The 25158-nt window shown below is 41.0% G+C and overlaps 9 non-coding genes across 9 annotated transcripts; all 9 read right to left on the bottom strand.

Annotated features, from left to right (window-relative positions):
- Positions 1–20757: 20757 nt before the first annotated feature.
- Positions 20758–20830, bottom strand: trnam-cau (transfer RNA methionine (anticodon CAU)). The gene has a single exon. It is a non-coding gene; the product is annotated as a tRNA-Met (tRNA).
- A 234-nt stretch (positions 20831–21064) lies between these two features.
- On the bottom strand, positions 21065–21135 carry trnag-gcc (transfer RNA glycine (anticodon GCC)). Its single transcript has one exon. It is a non-coding gene; the product is annotated as a tRNA-Gly (tRNA).
- A 514-nt stretch (positions 21136–21649) lies between these two features.
- trnag-gcc (transfer RNA glycine (anticodon GCC)) lies at positions 21650–21720 on the bottom strand. The gene has a single exon. It is a non-coding gene; the product is annotated as a tRNA-Gly (tRNA).
- A 643-nt stretch (positions 21721–22363) lies between these two features.
- On the bottom strand, positions 22364–22436 carry trnam-cau (transfer RNA methionine (anticodon CAU)). Its single transcript has one exon. It is a non-coding gene; the product is annotated as a tRNA-Met (tRNA).
- Positions 22437–22670: 234 nt separating this feature from the next.
- trnag-gcc (transfer RNA glycine (anticodon GCC)) lies at positions 22671–22741 on the bottom strand. Its single transcript has one exon. It is a non-coding gene; the product is annotated as a tRNA-Gly (tRNA).
- A 514-nt stretch (positions 22742–23255) lies between these two features.
- Positions 23256–23326, bottom strand: trnag-gcc (transfer RNA glycine (anticodon GCC)). Its single transcript has one exon. It is a non-coding gene; the product is annotated as a tRNA-Gly (tRNA).
- A 643-nt stretch (positions 23327–23969) lies between these two features.
- trnam-cau (transfer RNA methionine (anticodon CAU)) lies at positions 23970–24042 on the bottom strand. Its single transcript has one exon. It is a non-coding gene; the product is annotated as a tRNA-Met (tRNA).
- A 234-nt stretch (positions 24043–24276) lies between these two features.
- On the bottom strand, positions 24277–24347 carry trnag-gcc (transfer RNA glycine (anticodon GCC)). Its single transcript has one exon. It is a non-coding gene; the product is annotated as a tRNA-Gly (tRNA).
- A 514-nt stretch (positions 24348–24861) lies between these two features.
- Positions 24862–24932, bottom strand: trnag-gcc (transfer RNA glycine (anticodon GCC)). The gene has a single exon. It is a non-coding gene; the product is annotated as a tRNA-Gly (tRNA).
- Between the last annotated feature and the right edge of the window lie 226 nt (positions 24933–25158).

Raw genomic sequence — 25158 nt, 5'->3', positions numbered from 1 at the left:
TCTAAATATAAGGAGCTAATCTGTCCAGGTATCAAAGAAGATTATTGTGGGCGAGACAAAAAGAATAATTGAGAAAAGAGAGAGAAAAGAGTGGGCGTGTGATTACGAGGTGTGAAAGGAAGCTGCTGGAAATCACTCGAGCAAATGTGCGAAAACCTCCTTGAGAAATCACTGTTCTGCGAATCTAAAAACAGACGATGTTTCAAAAGTTGTTTTGACTGTTATCTCCGTGTGGTTTGTGTTTCAGCTTCACCGAGCAGCTTTTCTATCGACACAGCCTTGGTAAATGTTTTTCCACATTAAGAAGCATTTTGACTTTGAGTCTTTTGTACTGGATGTAGCAGCTCGCTGCATTTGTAATTGCGGTTGCTTTAAAGCTGTGAAAATGAAGGTCAGCCTGTAAGAAGCCTGCTTTGAAGTTCAATGTGTTCAGAAATGGTTTTTCATCACACTGAGGTCGTAACCAGTGGTTATTTGAGTTACTGTTGCCTTTCTAACATTTTGAAGCTGGCTGCTCATTCTCCTCTAACCCGCGGCATCAGCATGGTGTTTTCTCCCAGAGAACTGCTGCTTGGTAGATATTTTCCTTTTTGTCCATCCTGGAGATGGTTGTGTGTGAACATCCCAGTAGATGAACAGTTTCTGAAATACTCAGACCTGCAACTGTGCCACATCCAAATTTGTTTAAATCAAGTTTCTTCCAAAGTCTGATACTCATTTGTTTATAATAAATGATTTTTAATTATGCTAAAAACTGATCAAGGGTTATGGATTTCCCTCACAATGACCTAGGATTCAATAAGTGGCATCGTACAGTCTGCATGCATCATTCTTGATGCTAGGTTCATTAGATCCATGTTGCACAGTGTGATTTATAATAATCTTTTCAGGTTACTGAAATTTCAGTCTGTAGGAGGCATAAGATAAGATAAAATAGTCCTTTATTAGTCCCACAGTGGGGAAATTTACATAGATAAAGAAAATACATTATAGAAAGATATTAACAATAAGACTATAAAAAGTAAAAAAAGAATCTACATTATAGACAGTTTCCAGAATATATCCAGTACTTTTTTACAGTGCATCTTTCAACATTTACATGAACCTCTCAAGAAATAATGAAGAGATTATTATAAAAGCAGGCATGCTGTATGCTGTGCTAATATCTGAAGAGGTAAAACATTGTTGCAGATCTAGGTAATGATTTAAATTTTTATGAGCACAATGAACACTTTCCTCCTGTTGCTTTTGTTGTTGTTGGCGCACAATCATGAGCCACAGGTTGCCTCACAGTGTGTAGAGCAGATTAGTTGCTCCCGCGACTGAAGTGATGCTGGCTAATCTGTTGGATAGCGTTGGCATAAAGAGGAGGGGAGCGAGCCCTTTAGCTTTGTTAGCAGTGTGCGTGCTCTGTATGAGAATATGAGTAGTAGTAGCTCAAACTGAAAGAACACAAAATGCGTTTAAAGCCACATCATTATAACACGCACACACGCTTACTTTAAAGCCTAAATGATGCATCACTCTCCACACATTTAAAATGCTTCTTCTCGATTAGTTTAATGCATATGTTTACGACTGCAGGGCAGATTTTAATCTCAACCCTTCAGTGTGTGACCTCTGACTTGATCATTATCTTTAACTTTCATTCATTTAACCACACACTTTGAGTCTATTTAGCACAATTTATTCCCTCATTGCGCTCATTTGGGTGCACACATTAGGCCAACTTAATGTCAGTTTGCAGGGTTTTTTGTCAAAAGACCTGAGGTCTTAGGAGACGCCCTTATATGACTGCATGTAGGAAGTGGAAAGAGCCAAGCCACAGGCAGACACAATTCATTTTTAATTATTTATTTAATTATGAATTTTCTTGGTTTGATAGATGCTTGAGTAGATATAATGTGCATTCACACCTAATAGTCTGCTTCGTTGGTTTACAGCTGATTTGAAATTGGATGCATTGGTTCAGTTCACATTCACAAATCCCTTTCAAGTTTTACGTCATAGAGCATCGGCAATCGTTCATTTGCCCTGCTGCTCTGGTGATGAGCAGCGCTCCAAAGGTCAATAAAGACAACAGTGCTAGCCACGTGTGCCATTGTGTGGCTCGGTTTGAGGACCAAAAAATGTAGCTGAGCGGCATGAGATTTGCTGACAGGCTGATTCAGCACTTCTGTTTCAAAACTCTGAAAGGTTTAATTGTGGAAATAAATTACCTGTAAACACTTACTAATATACTATTAATTGCTTTTCTTGACTCAATTAAATAGATTTATTGGGAGTGAGGACAAAAAAAGCAGCCCATTTTCCTCTCAATGGCTCATAACACCTAGGTGTCTATGTTTTTATGGCTTCAGTGATCGATAAATGCAAAACAGGATTTATCATGTTTGTTTGTTTGTATCTCATTATGTGCGAAATTAATATTGACTCTCGGGAAATGACCTTTAACTTTTTAAGATGCTAATTAATTACAATTACACACTTGATCTCACCTTCTCTACCTGCATTTCACACAGTCTGCTTCTCACGGCTAGTCCAGTTCAATAGGGGGCGCAAGGGAGCCACCCCACCTGTTCTACATACATATGAAGAAGAATCACAGACCTGAAGTTTTAAGATAAATATTTTTTTAAATGTAGTGTAGTCATGGAGATCAGAGCAAAGTGTGATTGAGTGGCTAAAACAAGAAAGAAAGAAATCTTATGTTATGCACAAATGTTTCATTGGGTCAGATAGATTGTCATGTTTGGGTCCCGGTATTAAAAGTGTGAAAAGTTGGGCTCCAAACATTGTTCCAGAGTATGAGAGTATAATATTGGTTTACGGCACATCTGAAAACTGACTTTTACACGCTGCGTCCACCCCAAATAAAATCTCGTCAGCCCCCACTGGTGTGGTCGTGTTCAGTGTATGAAAGGCACAAAAAGCCCAGGCTCATTTGTGTATTTCTGATGAGATGATACGTGTGTTTGCTGAAGCAAATCAGCTCTTGATGTGTGGGTGATAATGGTAATAATAGGCAAACACACAAAAGGCATTTGAATGACTCTGAATTAATAAACTCTTATTTGATTTGGCAGGTTGAACGGAACACATTCTCATTTACACACAAAAAAAAAGCAGTGAGGGAGGTGTGTGTGTGTGTGTGTGTCAGCTTTAACTCGATAAATTAAGTCATAACACTAAATTATACATGAGTGATGTTCATTTGCTATAATGGTTTGATGATAAAAAGTCAATCATTGGGGAAAACTCCATAATGAGGGAAAGATCATCCATTCATCCGTCTCATTTTCAAATCCAACATTTTTACTCCTGCTATGCAATGACAAGAAGGCTGATCCCTCCATTAGTGACAACGTCGTTCATCTCGGTAGAAGACAGCTCTCGAAACAAATTTGTTTCACAAAGCAGTCAAAATAACGCCTCAGATCATAGATCATGACATTCAGCAAACAACATGTTATATGGAGGGAGGAGAGGAAAACAAGTAAGAGGAATGGAGGTTCCTTTCATTATGTTTTTATTCGATTAATATTTTTCTTCTTGCACCACAGTTGTGAAATAGTAAAATCTTTTTTTCAACATTTAAAGAAGTTTCTCCTCGTAGTCCTTTATTGTTAATAAAAGACATTTACATTTTACAAAAGCAATAAACTCAGTGCTGCCCTGTGGTTATTTTTTATTCTCTCATTAAGAAATATTATTCTATAGTTTAAATCATTTAACTCTTCATTTGAGACAATGTTTCTAACTTTAGATATTTAATTATTTATTTTTATTTAATATGTGGAACGCTGGAACCGGAGTCTGAATGGATTCCTGTGAAAACTGAACGCTTTTTTTTGCACATCTCAGTTTTTCCAACTTAAAGCAAATCAGAGCAGTTTGTGCAGCAACGTTGGCTCTAGTCTGCATCAACAAGAGACCGATCGACAGCTTTACGGCTGGTTCAGCCATCGTTCAGGTGGAATCATTGATAATTACCCTCATTCTCATTCAAAGCTGCAGTGCGTAACTTTTGGTTTTTGTTGACGTTATTATTCTGCCTCTGTTTGGTCTTCGTTCACAGAAATGGTTGTAAATGGTCTGTATTTATAGCACTTTTCTAGTCTCATCAGTCTCATTACTCATCAGCTGCTATAAGGTAGTTGCTATAATTATTGTGGTGTGTCATCACTGGTCACATTTCTTTGCCGTCGACCAAGTGTCCTGCACTTGAGGTCCATATGTGGGGTAAAAGTAAACCGGACGACCTGATAAAGTCTTACTATTTCCATAAAATGACAAAAATCTAAGAGAAACATTTATGTTTTTCTTATTTTTTTTGACATGAAAGTGAAGCAATTTACTGAATTGGGAGGTTGGGCAGACGCTAACCGTGCTGAGAGCCAGCTGCTGCTGTGCATTTGTAATTAAATGTGATGGAAAATAGAAATAATCTCCTCACACATTGCTTTGTATTTGCAGCGTCTGCCTTGTTTGTGTGGTGTAGAAATTGCTGGGCTGTATGGAACTCCACAAAGGAACTCAGATGACACTGATGTTCCGCACCAATGCAGATTTTTCTGCATTAAGGTTGCTGTATAGTGGTGATAATAGTCAAAATAGGAGACTTACTGTAATGCTCCTGTGTGCCAGTACCTCATAATGAATAATCACTCATTGTCTATTACTTTATCCACCACATGAGGGTCACAGGGGGAGCTGGAACCAATCCGGGTACTGCGTGTTTTGTGTCTGCGGGAGGAAGAACTCGAAGGTCCTTCTTGCTTTGCGGCAATAGTGTATGTAGCATCAAATGTATTAATAATAATAATAATAATAATAATAATGATAATATATATAATATGTTAAAAAAAGTGGCCTTTTCATTGTATTTAGCATGAACACTACAACTTCACCCTCTGCTCATGTGCTCTTTCTGATTAACTGAAGGCTAAATCTGTCTGACCTGTTTCTTGTTGGAAGTTGTAGACGTTTACAGTCAACTGCTCATCTGTTGGTGAGTAAATCTGGTACCAAGGAAATTACTTTTACGAGAAATAATAAAAACCATCCTTTTCTTGGACAAAGCCTCCATATAAGCTTTGACTTACTGTGCAGCAAAGGAGACCAGTGTTTTCAGCAGACGCTCTTTGAATGAAGGAGTCTGAAACAGCCTCCCCTGACAATAGGCTGAAGAAGAAAGAAAAGAAATTGCATCGGTCCTTTTGGACTACAGTCTGCAGACAGAGGCCAACTGTGTTCTAATCTCTGCATGTAAGGTGTTGGGAGGATGTGAGGAAAACAAATGGATGACAGGAGGACGTGTGATGTGTTCAGTCAGAATTCACTCGCTCTGTCTCTCTCCATTTTATTCCCTTTATTTTTTTTAAAGGGATTCTATTTGGCTTTGTGTCTGCCTTCCTCATGTCACAGCAGAGAGTCAGTGCTAAACTGTCATTTTTGTTTTCTAAGAAAAAGATTGTCTCTCAAAGCTTGGCAGCATTAATACATCTTTGATTTCTTTAGTTGAGCAAAACTTTTAACAGAGCACTTGGTGAGTGAGTTTAGTCAACAGCCAGCAAACGTTATCAAATATAAGACCTCCATTTTTACGACAGTGATAGTTAAGGTTTATAAAGTCTGGTTGTATAAGTTATTGACGTTATGATCAACGAATGACTTAGTTGATCTGGAAACTTGCTCTGATTAACAACATGGCTGCTTGAAGCGATGTATTTTATGTATGTATGTATTTTAGCAAGTTTAACAAAAAGCTTAACCACTAAAATCCACTAAAGCCTCCTTATCATAAATATATGATATCTTGAGAATGTGTTTGCTGCTTTTCGTCATTGTCAGACAGCTTTTGTCCGTCTGGAAACTGACATTTGTAAACCACTCAGAGATTTTACATCAGTGCACACAGGAGTTGTTAATCCACTTCTGCTTCTGTCAGTTCAGTGTGTTGTTTTTTGACTTTGGTGTTTGAAATTCTTTGTTTGGATTTACCTAAGAGACACAAACATACCAAATGAGGCAGCAGAATTCCAGCAAATACTGTGCAAAGCTGCTTTTCTTTTTGGACTTTGGTGCATTTATAGCTTAAAAATATTGTCTAACTGTGACATAAATTGTCAAACATATTCCTAGACTTAAGCCTTTTGACAACTTAAACCCTAAAGTCCCTATTGACTCTTAGCAAGGCCCACCTTTATCAGTGTTGTGTTACTGTCTGTCACGCTTTGTTTGTGCTTAGCACATAATGTACTTGGAATTCTCAAAATCCAGTCTAATAATATCACAGCTGATGCAAAAACTAAGTATTTGAAAACTGTTCATAGGTTAAGGTGAATTTGCCCAATGAGGAAATTTGTCCTCTGCATTTTACCCATCCTGTATCGGGGACCTTCCTAGAACTAGGGGCAGTGGGCAGCACCCAGGGACCAGCTCAGGATAGAATGTCAGTGCCTTGGTCGTGGGCTCTGGCAGCATTATTACTCTAACACATATGTTGATGGTCTGAGGAAACCAGAGTACCCAGAGAAAACCCACTCAAACACAGACAGAACAGAAAGAAAATAGATAAAACATGAAGGGAAAGTCATGATTTACCATCCGTCCCCAGTAAAACCTGATGGTACTGAACTACAAGATGTCAACTCAAATAATTCAGATAATCTTCCTTTGAACAAAAAGTCCTGTGTCAAATCAGGCATCCTCCTCAAAAGGTCGTCTTTATAAATAGATCTGTGCAAATTAATATGCAGAAATTGGAGCCACACGGTTGGTGTAGTGGTTAACACTTTGCAGCAAGAAGACCTGCGTTCACGTGGAGTTTGCACATTCTCCTGTGTATGTGTGTGTGTGTGTTTGCTCTCGTTTCCTCCCACTGTCCAAAAACATGCAGATTTGGGGATTAGGCAAATTAGACACTCAATATGTAACTGTAGGTGTGAGTTTGAGAGTGGATTGTCTGTTGCTTTGTGGCCTTAGGATAAGGCAGGAGAAGATGAATGAATGAATATGCAGAACTTTGCATTGTGCAGGCTTTGGCTGCACGATGATAAGACAGTCCGCACAGAAAGCTCCAGATGTGGAACACACAACAGACTGAAATGCATGTGTTATTGGCTTGCTTTGGATCTACCTTTACGTGCAGATAACTGAGATTAGCCAAACACTCACTAGTTGCGAGAACAGCTTTCTTTCCAGCCAGGTGCATGTACGTGCTGGTTCCTCATTGGCTGCAGCTGATGCTGTGTGTGCAAAGTAGCACATGTGACGTGTGTGGTACTTGGTGGTCCACAAAGGAATAGAGACAACACTGATGTTCTGCACCACTGAAGACTTCAGAGATCAAAGATCTGGAAAACCCAGATTGAAGTACATTAACTATTGGCAGAGCCGGCCCAAGGCATAAGCAAACAAAGGGCTCTGTGGCCACCAGGAGGCCCCCTAGAGCATTTCATTATATATATATATTTTTTTTACATGAAAAGCCATGGCATTGTTGAAAAATAGAAAAAACTCAATAGGCCAGATAATGTTATTCATTGACTTTCATGTGCATGTGCACACTGAGCTGCACATCAGTGCTTGTATCTGATAAGAGGGAGGAGCATGCAAAATGTCTTGGTTAAAGAGATAAAGGTGTGTTTGAATCATAGAATTCATCTTGTAATTTACTGCTTTATTACTGGCGTTGATAAAGGGCCCCAAAATCAAATTTTGCTTAGCACCCCATAAAGGCTTGGGCTGGCCCAGGGTATCAGATCTCTATAATAGAGTTTATTCAAACACTAGCTCGTTGGAAAGAAACAAACTGCTGTAGATGTGGTTGCTTATCTACTATTCTACTCTCGTGTCTTGTGTAATCATTACACAGCAAATGGAAAACTCAAGTTTTTGCCAGTGTTATTTCCACCAAAAGCCCCCAAATATTAGATTGCTTGACTTATAACCTATGACTCATAACCTTAAAACTTTTGTAACTTTTAAAACACAGGCCACCTAATAAATGTTCAGGAATAGCACACAGTGTGGTCTTTCGCTGATGTAGCCAGTCTGCTTCAACGTTTTAAATCATCCACAGATGGTTTTCTTTGTATCTTGGTTGTAAGTAGCATTTTTTTTAGCTGTTGTTGCCTTTCCATCAATTTGAACCAGCATGGTCATTCTCCTCTGACCTCTGGCATCAACATGGACTGCTGTTCATTGGATATTTCACTTTTTTTTGTCGGACCATTCTCTGTAAATCCTGGAGATGGTTGTGTATTAAAAAAAATCCCAGCACATCAGACCATGCATTCCTTCTGGCACATTTAAATCTCCTCTGACCTCTGGCATCAGCAACACATTTTCTCCCAGAGAACTGCTGCTCGCTGATTATTTTTTTGATTCATTCTGGAAATCCCTGAGATGTTTGTGCCTGAAAACCCCATTACATCAGCAATTTGTGAAATACTCAAACCAGCCTTTCGGGTTCAAAGTCACATAAATCCGCTTTCTTGGTCTGTCTGAACTTCAGCAGGTTATGTTGACCATGTCTACAGATCTAAATGCATTAAATGGCTGATTAGATATTGGAATTTTTGAGCAAATAACATAGAGTACATTTATATAAATTCACTATATTGACACATGTAATGAGCCTAATGTGGACACAAAAGCTTTACTGTTTATCTTGGATGGAAATAACAGTTATGAGGCATAAACTGGATATTTTACTGCGGCATTATTCTCGGCACACACTTTCAGGAGTGTGGCCAAATGTTTGAATAAAGGCCAACGTAAAAATATGTACATGAGGAGATTATCAATCGTGTGTTTGTTTGATATTATTACCTGGCTGACTGGCAAAGCCTCTCAAACAATGAAAGAAATGTTTTCATGGGCGACACGTTGTGAAATGAATAATGGAGCCTTGGCTCCACACTCTCCCTCAGTCGCTGAGTACTTCTTCCTTGACTTGACTTGTGTATAATAGGGTTGAGCTTTGTGGGAAGGCGGTGCAGGTGGAGGAGGCTGATATCCAAATTGAATTCAGTTTCATTTAATCGAAACAATTCTAGAGAGAGAACATTGCATTACAGACACAACTGTCTGTAATAAGTGAATTGTTTCAGCTCCAAAAAACTATTCAACCTAAAAACTGATCCCAGGTTATCATAGAGCTCTTTTGCATTTATATTTGTAATCAACAGCACAATGGAAACTGCAAAACCCCCACCAAATGTTCATACTTTATTTCATCATATCTTTTTGGTTTTATCAGCACAGACTGAACATATGTGGATATGTCTGATTTAAAGTACAACACATTGTTGTATATCAACAAATACTTTTCTATATTTGAAAAAAAAACACCACATTTTATTACCTAAAGTTCCATTTTTTTCTTAACCGTTTTTATGCAGGAATCTCATTGAGACCCAGGGTCTGAATTCAAAAGAGAGACCTGTTTTAAACAGACGTGGAACAGCATTTTCTTAGATAGACTTTAAAGCTGAAAAACGACTTAAAAACAAGTTAATGTTTCCAAAGAGTCTCTCTCTCTCTCTCTCTCTCTCTCTCTCTTCCCATTGATCTTAGAATGAGTTTAAAATCCCAGAGTGGGATCAATTAGTGACCTCTAATGGTGAGACTGCAGAGACGGCTCCTCTCTCCTCTCTTTCCTAAACATTTTGGCACACTATGGTTGCCTTTGCAACCAAACAATCGTCTATCAGCTGACTGTTCCCACAGAATCTCAGAGGCCTGTTGCGTGAATGGGGTGACGTCTGCCATCTCTGATTGCCTTGTTTTTATTTATAAATAATACAACAATAAAACTTTATTTATAAAGCACTTTTCAAAACAAAGTTACAAAGTTTCAGATCTTAGGCAAACAAAATCAGGCATCTTATGTAAAACAGAAATTACATGGGGGAAAAAAACCAAACAAACAAAAAATAAATAAATAAAATCCAATGAAGTTTTGAGAAGTGATTTAAAAGATGTCACCGATTCTATTTGTTTACATCGGCAAAGTTTTAAATGTCCCATTGTATTTTAATGCACCACTCAGTTCACGTAACCCCACGTGGGCGGTACCGAGCCTCAACAGCCAATCAGGGGCTACGCAGGCCAGGTCAGCTCAGAGGTGAAGTGCAGGTGCGATGATAACCGTTCTTTTCCAATCTCAGTTACTGACGAAGGATGAAAAGAAGGAGAAAAACCCAGAGTTGAACTGTGATAGGAGAAAGAAAAGGCCAGTGCACGAGTGACTAAATTAGAGGAGTTACGTCGGTGAGACGAGATGTTTATCGGCTGAGCGCGAAATTATTTTTTATTTTGTAAATACAAGCTATTGAAGGGATTTAATTCATTTCAATTGTGAGTTCAAAGTAGGTGGGTGATTTTTTGTGCAGTTTAAGTGCAGAGCACTTAAGCACATTTTTTTGATACCTCTGAACACAACTCAGTGTATTTACTGTTATTTTATTTGCATGTTATGTTATCCTGGTTTTGATATGGATATGATATATTTTGAATGTTAAGGGCTACTCACCGTAAGTATTATTGAAACACGTTACAATACATGTTTACACTTTACACTAAGGGTCCAAAAAACATTCACTAATGTCTAACTACGGTTAATTAATGCTTATGAGGCACTTATTAAGGGTTAGGTCAGGTTACTCATGTTAATACCGTACGTAAGGTTAGTTAAGGGCTACCTGATAACATACACAGCACAGCATTAGTGAATGATGAATTAAGACTTTAAGAAGATTAATTGTTTATTAATGCTCATCCAGGTAACATGTACACCATACAGCGAATGATTAGTAGATGCATTAGTTAGCTGTTACTTAATATTCTTCACACAATACTTCAATATTATTCACTCCAAACACCATTAGTAAATGATTACTAGAGACATTAACGGCTTACTAATATATTAACTAATATGTTAATTAATGCTGAGTAATGCATACATAATAATAACTAATTACATTGAACTTGTATTAATGCTTAATAATTTATTAACTTTGATATTAAATTGAGTAGTAACTATTAATTAACTGCTTATTAATGCATTACCTAATATGTTAACTAATGCTAAATAATGCATGATAATGATTGTTAATATATTATTAAACAGTTAATTCATGCTTAATAAAATACTAACTAACGTTAATTAAGGGACCCTTGGGTTGTTTTTTGTATGGTCTGACTGGGGTGTTGATGTGGTATTTTTTCATAGTGGAGAGAATCTGACGGGAAGATCACGCCTCTGCAGCTGATGAGACACGTCATCACCGAACGTCAGGGGACAGCTCTGAGGAGGGCGGAAGACACACGCTGAAACTGGTTAACAAGGTAAAGGAAAACTTCCAGTTCTCTAAAAAAACAAACCAAAAAAACAAGTTCAATCAGTAGACAGAATGAATTTTCACAACATAACATAACAACCAGCACAGGGAAGAGTGGCCCGAACAAATGAGTATTAGGAGCAGGTGTGTGGCTGACAGTGAGCAGTGATTGGAGGGCAACCATGGGTGCAAAACCAATCAGGCAAAGGGCAGAGCAGGCACACATGAGTTGCAGCCACAGGGGCCTGACCAATCAAGGGTGAAGCTGTGGAGATCTACAAGGGAAGGATCCACACCAGAGAGCACACTGATCCACACTGCTTTGCATAATGTACAGCAGAAGTAAACAGAAGTGTGTTCCACTTCTGCTAATAAACCCTCCTAAATGTTAATACTGGACCTTTAAAGCTTACTCACTCGTTCATTTTCTACCACTTTATCCTCCGGTGTCGGGGGGTGAGGGAACTGGAGCCATGTTTTTGGACTGAGGGAGGCAACCAGTGTAATAGAAAATATTTCTAGTATAAACTTTCAAACACACCTGCAGCAGCGTGTGTCTTAACTTTCCTTCCCGGGGTTCTTCTGTCTTTGTCTCTGTGCCTGATATCAGCAGGTTCACACACTCTGTCTCACCAACTGCTGTCCATAGAAATGTTGGGGGCTGTTCCAGGCGATAAAAACCCAAACACTGACAGCCTTGATCCTCTGTCTGTTCCTCTTGCAAGAAGAATAAATTTCACACAGACAGCTTATAGCCTTTATTTCTACACTCACCACAGTATAATGAAGGTACTTCAGTCAAACTTTTTGTGGTTGTTTAATGTCTGTTTTTACTCTTTACGCCGTCGTTGTAAAACAAGTTAAAGGTCAAACTGACAACAACGGTGAAACTGAATCTGAAAGGTTGCAGTTGAATGTTGTTTGTTTTGTGGATTTGAGTGTTTGTGTGTCTTTCAATAGACTCTTTATCTCTTCATTTGATGTGGGAGTAGGTGGCGGCTAGGGATGTCACAAAAAACGATACTTGCGAGACCTTTCCATTCTAAAATTTAAAAAACACAGACGATGCCTATTATTTTGAGGCACCGAGGAAGTTTTAGTGCTGTGACTCTTCTGGAACAAATGGGGGCAGTAGAAGGCTTCAGAGTGTTTCAGTTAATACTTGCATTCCGAAGAGGTCACGAAGAAGTAGAACTCCCATGTCATAACAAACCCGATGTGAAAGATTATCAATTATCAATCCACTGAAGCCAATATGTGAACGTTGCTACCGTGGTCTTCAGACCGAGGGATGCAATACTTCCAATTTAGCGAAGCATCTCCGAGCCCGGCATCCGGATTTGTTGAAAGAATTCAAGGTAAGTTTTTATTTCATATTATAACAACATCCAAACATTTGAACGAGTTTTTAACGAGTTATCGTTTTCTTTTTTAATATGCCATACTGAAATACGTGTTACACGATGTTTGGGATGGCTCGCGGGCACATCTGTTGCAATGTCTTATGTAGCGCCTTCGTTGAGGAGCAGAATAGAAAAAATAAAATTTATATTATAATATTTTAATTAGTAATTAGTATCCCATATTTTAATGAGATTTACGGATCGACGAACTGCAACCCGCACTGTTTTTTCTGTCTTTCTTTGTCAGCAAATCTTTATTTAAAATTAAGTTGAGGATTTTTTGTGAAATAGTTCATGATTTCTTTATTCTCTTTATCTTCTATCTATTTAAATCTGAAAATGTATAAATTATTTTTATATGCACATATCTTCATGTTTATTTAACAGATGTTTTTGGTTATCTTTATTTCTAAATTGTTCAAGAGAGATAAAGTCACCGCAGTCACTGTGTTTTTTTTAATTTTTTTTTTTTACCCCCAGCCAAAAGTGCTTTGCGTTGGTTAGGGGGTATGACTGGAAAAAACTTTGATTAGCACTGGTCTAGAGAAAACATCCAGTGAGCAGCAGTTCTCTGGGAGAAAATGCTTTGTTGATGCCTGAGGTCAGATAAAATGATAGAAAGGCAACAGTAACTCAAATAACCACTTGTTACAACCAAGGTATGAAGACGGATTATCTTCGAAAACCACATCATCTAAGTCATTACAAATAAGTCATAACAACACCCACATAATGGGCTTAGGTGTGACGCCTCATTTTATTTCTCTCCACACAGACATCTGCAGACGTGGGTGCTGATAACACAGAAGAAAATGCTTTACAGCAAACTCTCTCATGGAGTTACCTGTTTTAAAATGAATGTCACATCTCTGACAGAAGTGACACAGTTTTGATTCACTTTATATTCGCTATAAAATGCAATGCTGAGCGAACAGTTTGAATATTTTAAATTTGGTAAACAGCACTGAAAAGTAAACAAAATAACCCAATAACTTCTGCATCGTACAAAGAAAAGAACGGAAATGCTGACTACAACATGTTTTTGAGATCAGATATATTCTAGTCTGTCTGCCCTTACATTTTGGACGTCAGCAGTATTCTAGCAGACTCACACAAAACTGGAACTGTAGCTGAGGAGCTGGGTAGCAGAGTCAGAATCTCACAGAAAAGCAGTGTAAGCGCGACGTCGCACCGGTGCGACGACAGCTAACGATGGCGATTGAATAAGAAGTAACAGACAACAATGGAGGACATCCAGCTGCTCTTACTTGCTGCTCAGTTTGTGGCTGTTTGTCTCAAGAAGGCGTCAAGGTTTGAATGAGAATAGACTTTGGATGTACCATTGTTCTGTGGTACTCTCAAGGGAAGGGCCCCCAGAAAATGGACTAATGGTCTAAATAAATTGGTTATAAATGGAAGGGTTGCATCAGCAAGCACATACGGCATTAAAAGACAGGTGATCTGCTATGGCAATCCTCCAGAAAAGGAAGAAGCTGCAAAAGACCCTGGAGGGCACATTTGAGCAGTGAAAAGACCACACATTTCAGCAAAACCAAAGACAACATGAAAAAACAACCATTTTCCTTTTCCCTACCTTTTTAAAGGTTTAATAAAAACAATCAAGAATGTTCTCTGGCAGCCGGGCTGTGAGCGGCTCAAGGGAGGTCCACCTACCTTTGCCAGCAGATTCTGGCTGGCCTCTTGTACTAAAACCTGCCAGTCATCCCCCAGGATTCACTGAAACACACACACACAGTCAATCAAACATGCACACCTGCAGCCACACACACAGAGAGAGACACACACAAGGAAAGGGCGAGTACAACGGTGATCAAATAACAGTCATTGTGAATTGTTCAACAGAACAGTGGAGTTCTTAGGTTCTGATTAGTGCAAAAATAACTCTAAACATGCAGCGAATCAGAGGACATCAGCTGACGAGCTGTGTCCTGAGGATGGATCGCGTTCATGCACCTCAGGAATGTGTCCTCAAACCATCACCAACGTGGAGCTAAAGTTTCAGGATGCACTGGGAGTATTCAGACCTGTATCTAGAGCGGTCTTCATGAGATCGGATCACTCAGGACGGATATTAATACCAGGTGTGAACAGAGTGTGAAGATAATATGTTGCTTTTTTACCTGACGACTTGAAATCAAGATGACAGAAACAGAAGATGCTGTTGTGACGTGCACAGTCTTGTTGCCTGGCAACATGACGTCAGCTACCAGAGCTCTATATTTCTCTATAATACTCTATTACTTTCCTTTGACTGAGTCTTTGAAAACTGGGTTGAAATTTGACATAATGGAAACCTTGTATTGATCTACAGTTTCTTGCATTCTCCCTTGTCCACAAGCTGGGTCCTTAACTGGATTCATTTGAAGCTTTTTCCTGAGATCCTACTTTTTGTGGGTTCAGCAATCCGTCTGAATCTGGATGTCAAGGGTGACAGCACCACTTCCTCCTGGTTGCAGACTGTCACATTTTTTGACAACTGTATTGATTCAGCATGTCAGGATCCTCGCTCATTAGTGAAATCCCTCCTCTCTTTGAGGTAGTTTGGTTGTCAGGGTGAACTGGCGACTGTGACCGGCTCTCTCCTGCAGTGGTCAAGACTGATCATCAATACAAATGATGACACAATGCCATTTCCAGCAGGCACCTGTGAATAACAGTCTCAGGAACTCCAAATGAAAAACACAGTCAATGAACATGCAGTAATTAATCAAGCATTATCAACATACTGATGTTGATGCATGATTAAATGCATGATTGATGATTAAATGAACAGTTTTTAATGCATAATGTAAATGATAGATCTGACATTTGGAAACACAAGAAACCACAACACCAGCCATGACCTCTCTGCTAAAATAAGACCGTAGTTCTGTTCATATGTGCAAAATTTCTTCATTTTGCATATGTGGGAGGAAACTGGAGAACATAAACAGAAAAACCTGGACCGGCCCACAAACCAGCAACCTTCTTGCCATGAGGCAACAGTACTAGCCATGTGTGCCAGTGTGTGGCCTGAATCCAGCACCCACCCGGTCAATTCCGTGGCATCTGGAGCTCTATTGGTAAGAGACGTTCGCAAAGCAGCCGCCCACAAGATTTGTTGTGGTGACAATCCTGTGTTTTTAATAGCAGATGCTGCAACGTTATGCAACGTGCCACTGGTTTTAATGCACTGTGCTGCTACGGGAATGCATGAGAAGAAATTTGCTTCAGGTGATCTGTGATAACCAGCTGATTCTGAACAAACTAGTCATAGTTGATCACAATCGTTTATTTCATTTTAAAGGAAGCAGAGCTTCCCTTGCTGTCTTACAGTCGCCTCTGCTCCAGACTGTTTCCTGCTTCCCACACTAACGCGCTCTGAGAATTTTGTGTCATTTGCAATGAACCGTACAGTATCCTGTGCATGCTGATAGCAGCACACATTTCCACAGTCTCTTTTCTGGAGCATTAATGGGGTTTGTTTGCTCTCAGTTGTACATGTGGAAAGTGAGATATACAGTACGCTTGAAGACAGAGAAGAGTGGAAAAAAAGTGAGAACCCGGCCTCCTCTCGGACATCTACATGTCAGGCCAGACGCTACGTGAAGTGGATGTGTCATGTCGGTCATGTTGTCTGTTTTGGGAAGTTATGAAACTTGGCAAAATCCTTTTTGCCCTGCCAGAAAATGAGGTTTCAGACAATGTTAGATGATCCGCCAAGCACTTCATATAAGGCACAGTTGGACCCTAAAAGGCTCTTGTTAGTGTTTGCTGCCTGCAAAAAGATATGCTGTGGAGAGCCTGGATATTTGTGTGCCTGAAGGCTTTTCAGCAGAAAATACTCCACATTTTATGACTTGTATTTGTAATTATTTGCAAGCAGTGTCTCAAAATTCTTGTTTCATTCGCAGTAAGTCCACAGTCAAAATCCACAATATCACTCCGTATGTTTACATGCACAGTTTAATCGATAAGGCTGTAGTCTGACTAAGACAGTAAATTGTGTCAAAATTTATGCATACTTGAACTTAAACTTAAAGCTGCAGTGTATAATTTTTAAATATAAACAAAAATGTAGCAGTGTTAAGCTCTTGTGTCGCTCAGCAACATTACCACAATGCACACAGGAAGTGATTTGTTTCATATCAAGACTGACGGAGGCAGCAGCAACATTACAGTAGTAAGAGTAAGGCAAGACGACTGAAAACAGGTGAAAACCTAGTTTTTCAGTAATTGGACAGGATAAATGCTTCTTGCCTCCATCCACGCCTGCCTGGCTGCTGTATACAGTCAAGGCTGATAGTTTTGCTTCACAGAGCCCATTTTCAGACGAAGGACAAAGCATACAAATAATGTTACATTGTTTCAAACAGGCAGAATAATAACCTAAAAGGATACATTTGAAAGTTAATTGATCTGTATTTAGAGAGCTTTTCTGGTCTTGCACTCAAACCTGCTTTACAGTACTTTCACCCATTCATACCATTTCATCTCATTCATACAGTGCATCTGTATGCTTTTTCTATTAAACATCTATCATGCCCATTTATGTGTTGCCAGGACAGCCATGGGGAGCGATGACAAAAAAATCACCAAACATTACACACTACAGCTTTAACATTTGTTTAGGTTTTATTTTGTTCATTTGTTGGAACCTGTAAATGAATATGGAGAAAAAGAAGGATGCTTATTTGTTTGTTCAGGGTATATTTTTAATGTGTAAAGACATATAATACAACAAACACAGCCACAGTATCAGATCAAGACAACACCTGTGTGTGTTCATGTGCCCTGCAGGTCCTGAAGTGTCTTTGAGTCTACAGTGAGTAGAGCAGATCAAATGCAAGTGATGCTGCTGACTCTGTGATTGATGTGTGTGCAGATTCAACATCATACATCTGCTGGATGTCAGGAGTTCAGTAAGAGGTGTGTTAAAAGTGGGGTTTCTGTTGGTCTCTGTGTTGAATCTTTTTTTTTTATTATTTGGTAGAGTCAAGATAAAGAAGCACCATACCATCCAGCCCTCTCACTCAAGTGTGCGATACACTGGACTAGAAAACTGAGGAGGAGGGCAGAAAAAACTACAAATACAAACACAAAACAAACAGGGGATAAATAAAGACATCACAAAAGGAATATGTACAAATATTGCTCATATGCACATAAATACCCGACTGGTTTCTGATTTGGTGGCAGCTCAACAGTCTCTCCTTCCCTGGTTTTATTAATTGTTATTTGCACGTGGACATTCAGGATCACATTAAATTAAGTCAATAATTCCTTGATCTTTTGAAAAAAAGTCATATTCAGTAAAACTCAGTTTTCTGTTTGAAAAGGCTGCTGTAAGGTAATGCAGTTTTATACAAGAAAGCAGACAGATTTTCTTTTTTATCAGGTAATCACTTTTGACACATAGAACACGACTGCACAGTTGTACTGTTACTTTAACTCAAGGATCTGAGAAGGTTTATTTTTGTAGAAAACCTTTAATGCATGCCCCACTTTTCCGCCATTTATTTCTCCCATTTAATGCATCTGATTTGACCTTTTTGATCTTGATTCTTTACTTTAACATACACTATATGGACAAAAGCTTTAAAAAACAGCTTTTATCGGTTGAGGTTCTGTCTAGTGTGGACTTTGAAAGGCTTTTTCATGACCTGTCTGGACTATTGTAATGCCCTTTTTGTTGGGGTTAGCCTGGCCTCCCTTTCATGCCTTCAGCTTGTCCAGAATGCACAGGAAACACATACGTGAGCACATCTCCCCCATTCTGGCCTCCCTCCATTGGCTCCCAGTATGGTACAGGATAGATTTTCACCCTACCGCTCTGATTTGCTGCAGCCATTTGTCCCTCTTACAAAGTTGGAAGCATAGCATTGTCCAAAATGTCTTGGTATACTAAAGTGTGGTCCTTCATTGGAGATGAGGGGCCTAGCCTAAAGCCTGAATTCAATACATTGCATGTCATTTAGCAGACACTTCCAATTCAATCCAAAGCACCTTACAAGGGAATTGAACCTGCCAGAGGTGGTGTTGAACCGGTGACCATGATGTCTCTGCACACAGGGGTAGCGGTCTTAACCACTCCACCCCCCTCAATACTTTACAGGCGTGTCCAAATACTTTAATCCATATAGTGCCGATACACACTCTTGTCTCACACACGACTTACCATGCTGCTTAAGGGCTTATCCACACAGAAACAGAAACAAAACCTGTACACTGTAGTATACAGTATATGCCAGGCCTGTATGTGGCGCTGTAATGCTGCCACAAAATACATCAAAAATGGAGAAGATGATATGGGGCATATTGGTTGTATACATGCAAGCACAAGGGTGACAATTTGATGATTTATTTTTCATTCTTGCACCAATTTTTCTGAAAATAGTGATTTAGGGCTCCCTAAATGCTGGTTCGGTGTGGATTAAAAGCCGCTACGACAGAAAACATTTTGCTCATTCTCCTAAACCTTTTGTTTTGTGTTTGGCTGATAAATCTTCATGAGGCCATTTTGTTAAGCACCTAATATCTTCAAGTGGCTTTATAAACACAGGCCTGTTCATGTCTCTCATGCTCCCAGGCACAGTGTATGCAAATGAACAAAAGAAAGAGCAGAATAAGAGGCAGATCACCTCCTCTCAGGCAGGTTCTGCACAGCCGAGTGTGTTGCATTAGTCTCAGTGGTAACTGTCAGCAGGCACAATGCATTTCCATAAACTCACTGAAAGCTTTTGATTAAAGTAATTGGCTTAGCTTCAGTCACTTCACTTTTATGAATTTACAGTTGTATCAAGGGGACAGCTGCTGTTTGACACATTTCTTTACCAGCCTTTATCGTGGGTGATTTAATGTATACAATTGTCTCCATAATGATGTATTTAATGGGTCTCTTGTACAATAAGCAATAGATCATCAGGATGTATGTGTGGGTAGATGGTACCCACATCAAAAGGCAAGAATCTAAATATAGCTCCACTTATTGCAGTTATTTATTCAACAAAATTTGAACTGGAAGATTGATAGTGCTCTTGTGGCTAATGAAGCTATGATTAGCATAGCATTGCTAGGAAGATGGAAGCAGGGAGGAGGGGACTGTTGACCAAATGTGACTCACTGTAAGAAATAGATTAATACATGTACATAAAAGAATTTCATTATTAAATATACAAGTTTCTAGTCTTAAGGCTGAGCTGAGACTGTGGGTTAGCTCAGTGGTTACGACTGGTACCCTGTGTGCAGGGACATCATGGTCACAAGTTCAATGCCACCCCTGGCAACTTGTGCTTAATCCCTTATAAGATGCTTTGGATAAAAGTGTCTGCTAAAATGACATGTAATGTAATGATTTAAATGTCCAGTTTTTAAGAATGAGGGATGTCTAATGGTTAAACTACAGAACTACAAAATTCTGCAGCAAATCTTTGATCTTGCCTGCTCTTTGCTGCCAATTAAGGTAGACTGAACCTTTAAAACTTGAAGTATTTAGACGTAGTATTTTTGTGGAAAACATGCACACTAATAACTAAGTCCACACACGTATGAAATTTTAGTTTGTTCAGACTTGAGAGGGAGAATGAGCAGAGGATGGTAATGGTGTGCATGTCAGCGATGCTGCTGACAGTGAAGTGAAATGATAATCCTGCAGTTTGTCTCGGGAGACACGCCTTCCAGGATCTCAAGACTACACTTAGCTGTCCACCTGCCACCTGCCTCTGCTCACAACACACATGCTTGCATGCGCACGCAAAAAACACACACGGGATTCAAGACAGAAATGATCCATCTCATTCTGACACCCACGTGTGCTGGTAAGGGAGTGATCCAACACGTGAAATTTGATAAATTGTCTTGAGTGAAAAGCTCATCTTTTGTCCCCCTCTCTTCCTCCTGCTACATTTCCGCCAAACCTCTCTTTTCACTTCACCCCATGGAGTAATCAATTGCACGTCGGCCACTGTCCTCCCATGATTTTATGCAAAGATGTGAACATAATGTGCCCCGTGTGAGGATTGAACTCACGGCCTTCAGATTATGAGACTGACGCGCTGCCAACTGCGCTAACGAGGCCTCCTCCCCTGTAGAGCACGCACATGCATAGGACACAATGGACCCAGCTTCGCACTGGGTTCAAAACAAAATTTTGAACATTTAAAACAAGCTGACAACAAGATTCATGAAGAACCTCCAAATGAATTTCCAACTGAGCTCGCTCCAGAATTAAAATAATGATAGAGGGTCGGAAGCACATCCTGACTAAAACACCACAATGACATGTAGGGAGAAGCGGAGGAAAAGCTAAGCTGCATTGGCCGGGAATCGGACCCGGGTCTCCCGCGTGGCAGGCGAGAATTCTACCACTGAACCACCAATGCCCACGTTGTCTCAGTTTTGAGCCACTCGGCTGACAGCGCCCACTTACGGAAACCAATATTGTGTCTGGGCTGATTGTCTCATGGTCATAGCACTTCAAAGATCCTCCACGCTTTTCAGACCTTAGCTTGAGAGGCAGGCTTGTCACCACTTTTCAGCTGTACTGTCATGATTGTTCTGTTGAAAGACGCCATCGACCTGGAGAAACCATCACTCAACGGAGGAGGTGGTCGAAGACACCAACTATCAGCCACCTACAATGCTGCCCTGAGCTATAGCATACGCACGCACCCATGACAGGGCTAAAAGCCCAGCTTGCCCCGGCCAGCTTCGCACTGGATTCAAAACAAAATATTTGAACATTTAAAACAGGCTGACTGCAAGAGTCATGCAAGAACCTCCAGATGAATTTCCAACTGAGCTCGCTCCAGAATTAAAATAATGATAGAGGGTCGGAAGCACATCCTGACTAAAACACCACAATGACATGTAGGGAGGAGTGCTGGAAAATTTTGATGCATTGGCCGGGAATCGGACCCGGGTCTCCCGCGTGGCAGGCGAGAATTCTACCACTGAACCACCAATGCCCACGTTGTCTCAGTTTTGAGCCACTCGGCTCAGACCGCCCACTTACGGAAACCAATATTGTGTCTGGGCTGATTGTCTCATGGTCATAGCACTTCAAAGATCCTCCACACTTTTCAGACCTTCAGCCGAACTGTCATGATTGTTCTGTTGAAAGACGCCATCGACCTGGAGAAACCATCACTCAACAGAGGAGGTGGTCGAAGACACCAACTATCAGCCACCTACATTGCTGTCCTGAGCTCTCTTCCAAAAAGGATGGACAGTCCAACAAAGATGAACTCCAACACTCGCAGCCGGCTTATCATCATCATTGACCCTAACCATGCCCTTTCACACCTCGACTCAGGTAAAACCAACAAGGTTAAACTGGCTAAGGTGTGAACGACCTGCATTGTTTGACATAGTGACTCTCTCAACAAGTATTTTGCCAACATGGGCTAAAGACCAGGATTATCCCACCTGTCTTGCCGAAGTGAAGAAGCCTCTTGGATGAGAAGTTGAAGTACCCTCAACTAACCACAAGCAAGTGCCGCTGCAGCGAACAACTGAAGGAACTTCACAGACACTGTTAGCCATTGCTCGTCCACCACTTTCCTCCCATGATTTTATGCAAATGTGTGATGAATGTAACAATATAGGTTTTGCCCCGTGTGAGGATTGAACTCACGGCCTTCAGATTATGAGACTGACGCGCTGCCAACTGCGCTAACGAGGCCTCCTCCCCTGTAGAGCACGCACATGCATAGGACACAATGGACCCAGCTTCGCACTGGGTTCAAAACTAAATTTTGAACATTTAAAACAAGCTGACAACAAGATTCATGAAGAACCTCCAAATGAATTTCCAACTGAGCTCGCTCCAGAATTAAAATAATGATAGCGGGTCGGAAGCACATCCTGACTAAAACACCACAATGACATGTAGGGAGAAGCGGAGGAAAAGCTAAGCTGCATTGGCCGGGAATCGGACCCGGGTCTCCCGCGTGGCAGGCGAGAATTCTACCACTGAACCACCAATGCCCACGTTGTCTCAGTTTTGAGCCACTCGGCTGACAGCGCCCACTTACGGAAACCAATATTGTGTCTGGGCTGATTGTCTCATGGTCATAGCACTTCAAAGATCCTCCACGCTTTTCAGACCTTAGCTTGAGAGGCAGGCTTGTCACCACTTTTCAGCTGTACTGTCATGATTGTTCTGTTGAAAGACGCCATCGACCTGGAGAAACCATCACTCAACGGAGGAGGTGGTCGAAGACACCAACTATCAGCCACCTACAATGCTGCCCTGAGCTATAGCATACGCACGCACCCATGACAGGGCTAAAAGCCCAGCTTGCCCCGGCCAGCTTCGCACTGGATTCAAAACAAAATATTTGAACATTTAAAACAGGCTGACTGCAAGAGTCATGCAAGAACCTCCAGATGAATTTCCAACTGAGCTCGCTCCAGAATTAAAATAATGATAGAGGGTCGGAAGCACATCCTGACTAAAACACCACAATGACATGTAGGGAGGAGCGCTGGAAAATTTTGATGCATTGGCCGGGAATCGGACCCGGGTCTCCCGCGTGGCAGGCGAGAATTCTACCACTGAACCACCAATGCCCACGTTGTCTCAGTTTTGAGCCACTCGGCTCAGACCGCCCACTTACGGAAACCAATATTGTGTCTGGGCTGATTGTCTCATGGTCATAGCACTTCAAAGATCCTCCACACTTTTCAGACCTTCAGCCGAACTGTCATGATTGTTCTGTTGAAAGACGCCATCGACCTGGAGAAACCATCACTCAACAGAGGAGGTGGTCGAAGACACCAACTATCAGCCACCTACATTGCTGTCCTGAGCTCTCTTCCAAAAAGGATGGACAGTCCAACAAAGATGAACTCCAACACTCGCAGCCGGCTTATCATCATCATTGACCCTAACCATGCCCTTTCACACCTCGACTCAGGTAAAACCAACAAGGTTAAACTGGCTAAGGTGTGAACGACCTGCATTGTTTGACATAGTGACTCTCTCAACAAGTATTTCGCCAACATGGGCTAAAGACCAGGATTATCCCACCTGTCTTGCCGAAGTGAAGAAGCCTCTTGGATGAGAAGTTGAAGTACCCTCAACTAACCACAAGCAAGTGCCGCTGCAGCGAACAACTGAAGGAACTTCACAGACACTGTTAGCCATTGCTCGTCCACCACTTTCCTCCCATGGTTTTATGCAAATGTGTGATGAATGTAACAATATAGGTTTTGCCCCGTGTGAGGATTGAACTCACGGCCTTCAGATTATGAGACTGACGCGCTGCCAACTGCGCTAACGAGGCCTCCTCCCCTGTAGAGCACGCACATGCATAGGACACAATGGACCCAGCTTCGCACTGGGTTCAAAACAAAATTTTGAACATTTAAAACAAGCTGACAACAAGATTCATGAAAAACCTCCAAATGAATTTCCAACTGAGCTCGCTCCAGAATTAAAATAATGATAGAGGGTCGGAAGCACATCCTGACTATAACACCACAATGACATGTAGGGAGAAGCGGAGGAAAAGCTAAGCTGCATTGGCCGGGAATCGGACCCGGGTCTCCCGCGTGGCAGGCGAGAATTCTACCACTGAACCACCAATGCCCACGTTGTCTCAGTTTTGAGCCACTCGGCTGACAGCGCCCACTTACGGAAACCAATATTGTGTCTGGGCTGATTGTCTCATGGTCATAGCACTTCAAAGATCCTCCACGCTTTTCAGACCTTAGCTTGAGAGGCAGGCTTGTCACCACTTTTCAGCTGTACTGTCATGATTGTTCTGTTGAAAGACGCCATCGACCTGGAGAAACCATCACTCAACGGAGGAGGTGGTAGAAGACACCAACTATCAGCCACCTACAATGCTGCCCTGAGCTATAGCATACGCACGCACCCATGACAGGGCTAAAAGCCCAGCTTGCCCCGGCCAGCTTCGCACTGGATTCAAAACAAAATATTTGAACATTTAAAACAGGCTGACTGCAAGAGTCATGCAAGAACCTCCAGATGAATTTCCAACTGAGCTCGCTCCAGAATTAAAATAATGATAGAGGGTCGGAAGCACATCCTGACTAAAACACCACAATGACATGTAGGGAGGAGCGCTGGAAAATTTTGATGCATTGGCCGGGAATCGGACCCGGGTCTCCCGCGTGGCAGGCGAGAATTCTACCACTGAACCACCAATGCCCACGTTGTCTCAGTTTTGAGCCACTCGGCTCAGACCGCCCACTTACGGAAACCAATATTGTGTCTGGGCTGATTGTCTCATGGTCATAGCACTTCAAAGATCCTCCACACTTTTCAGACCTTCAGCCGAACTGTCATGATTGTTCTGTTGAAAGACGCCATCGACCTGGAGAAACCATCACTCAACAGAGGAGGTGGTCGAAGACACCAACTATCAGCCACCTAC

The sequence above is a fragment of the Solea solea genome, chromosome 8 (assembly GCF_958295425.1).
Source record: "Solea solea chromosome 8, fSolSol10.1, whole genome shotgun sequence".
NCBI classification, from domain to species: Eukaryota; Metazoa; Chordata; class Actinopteri; order Pleuronectiformes; family Soleidae; genus Solea; species Solea solea.
Note: the sequence above shows the minus strand (reverse complement) of the source record. Positions and strands in the feature narration are given on the sequence as shown.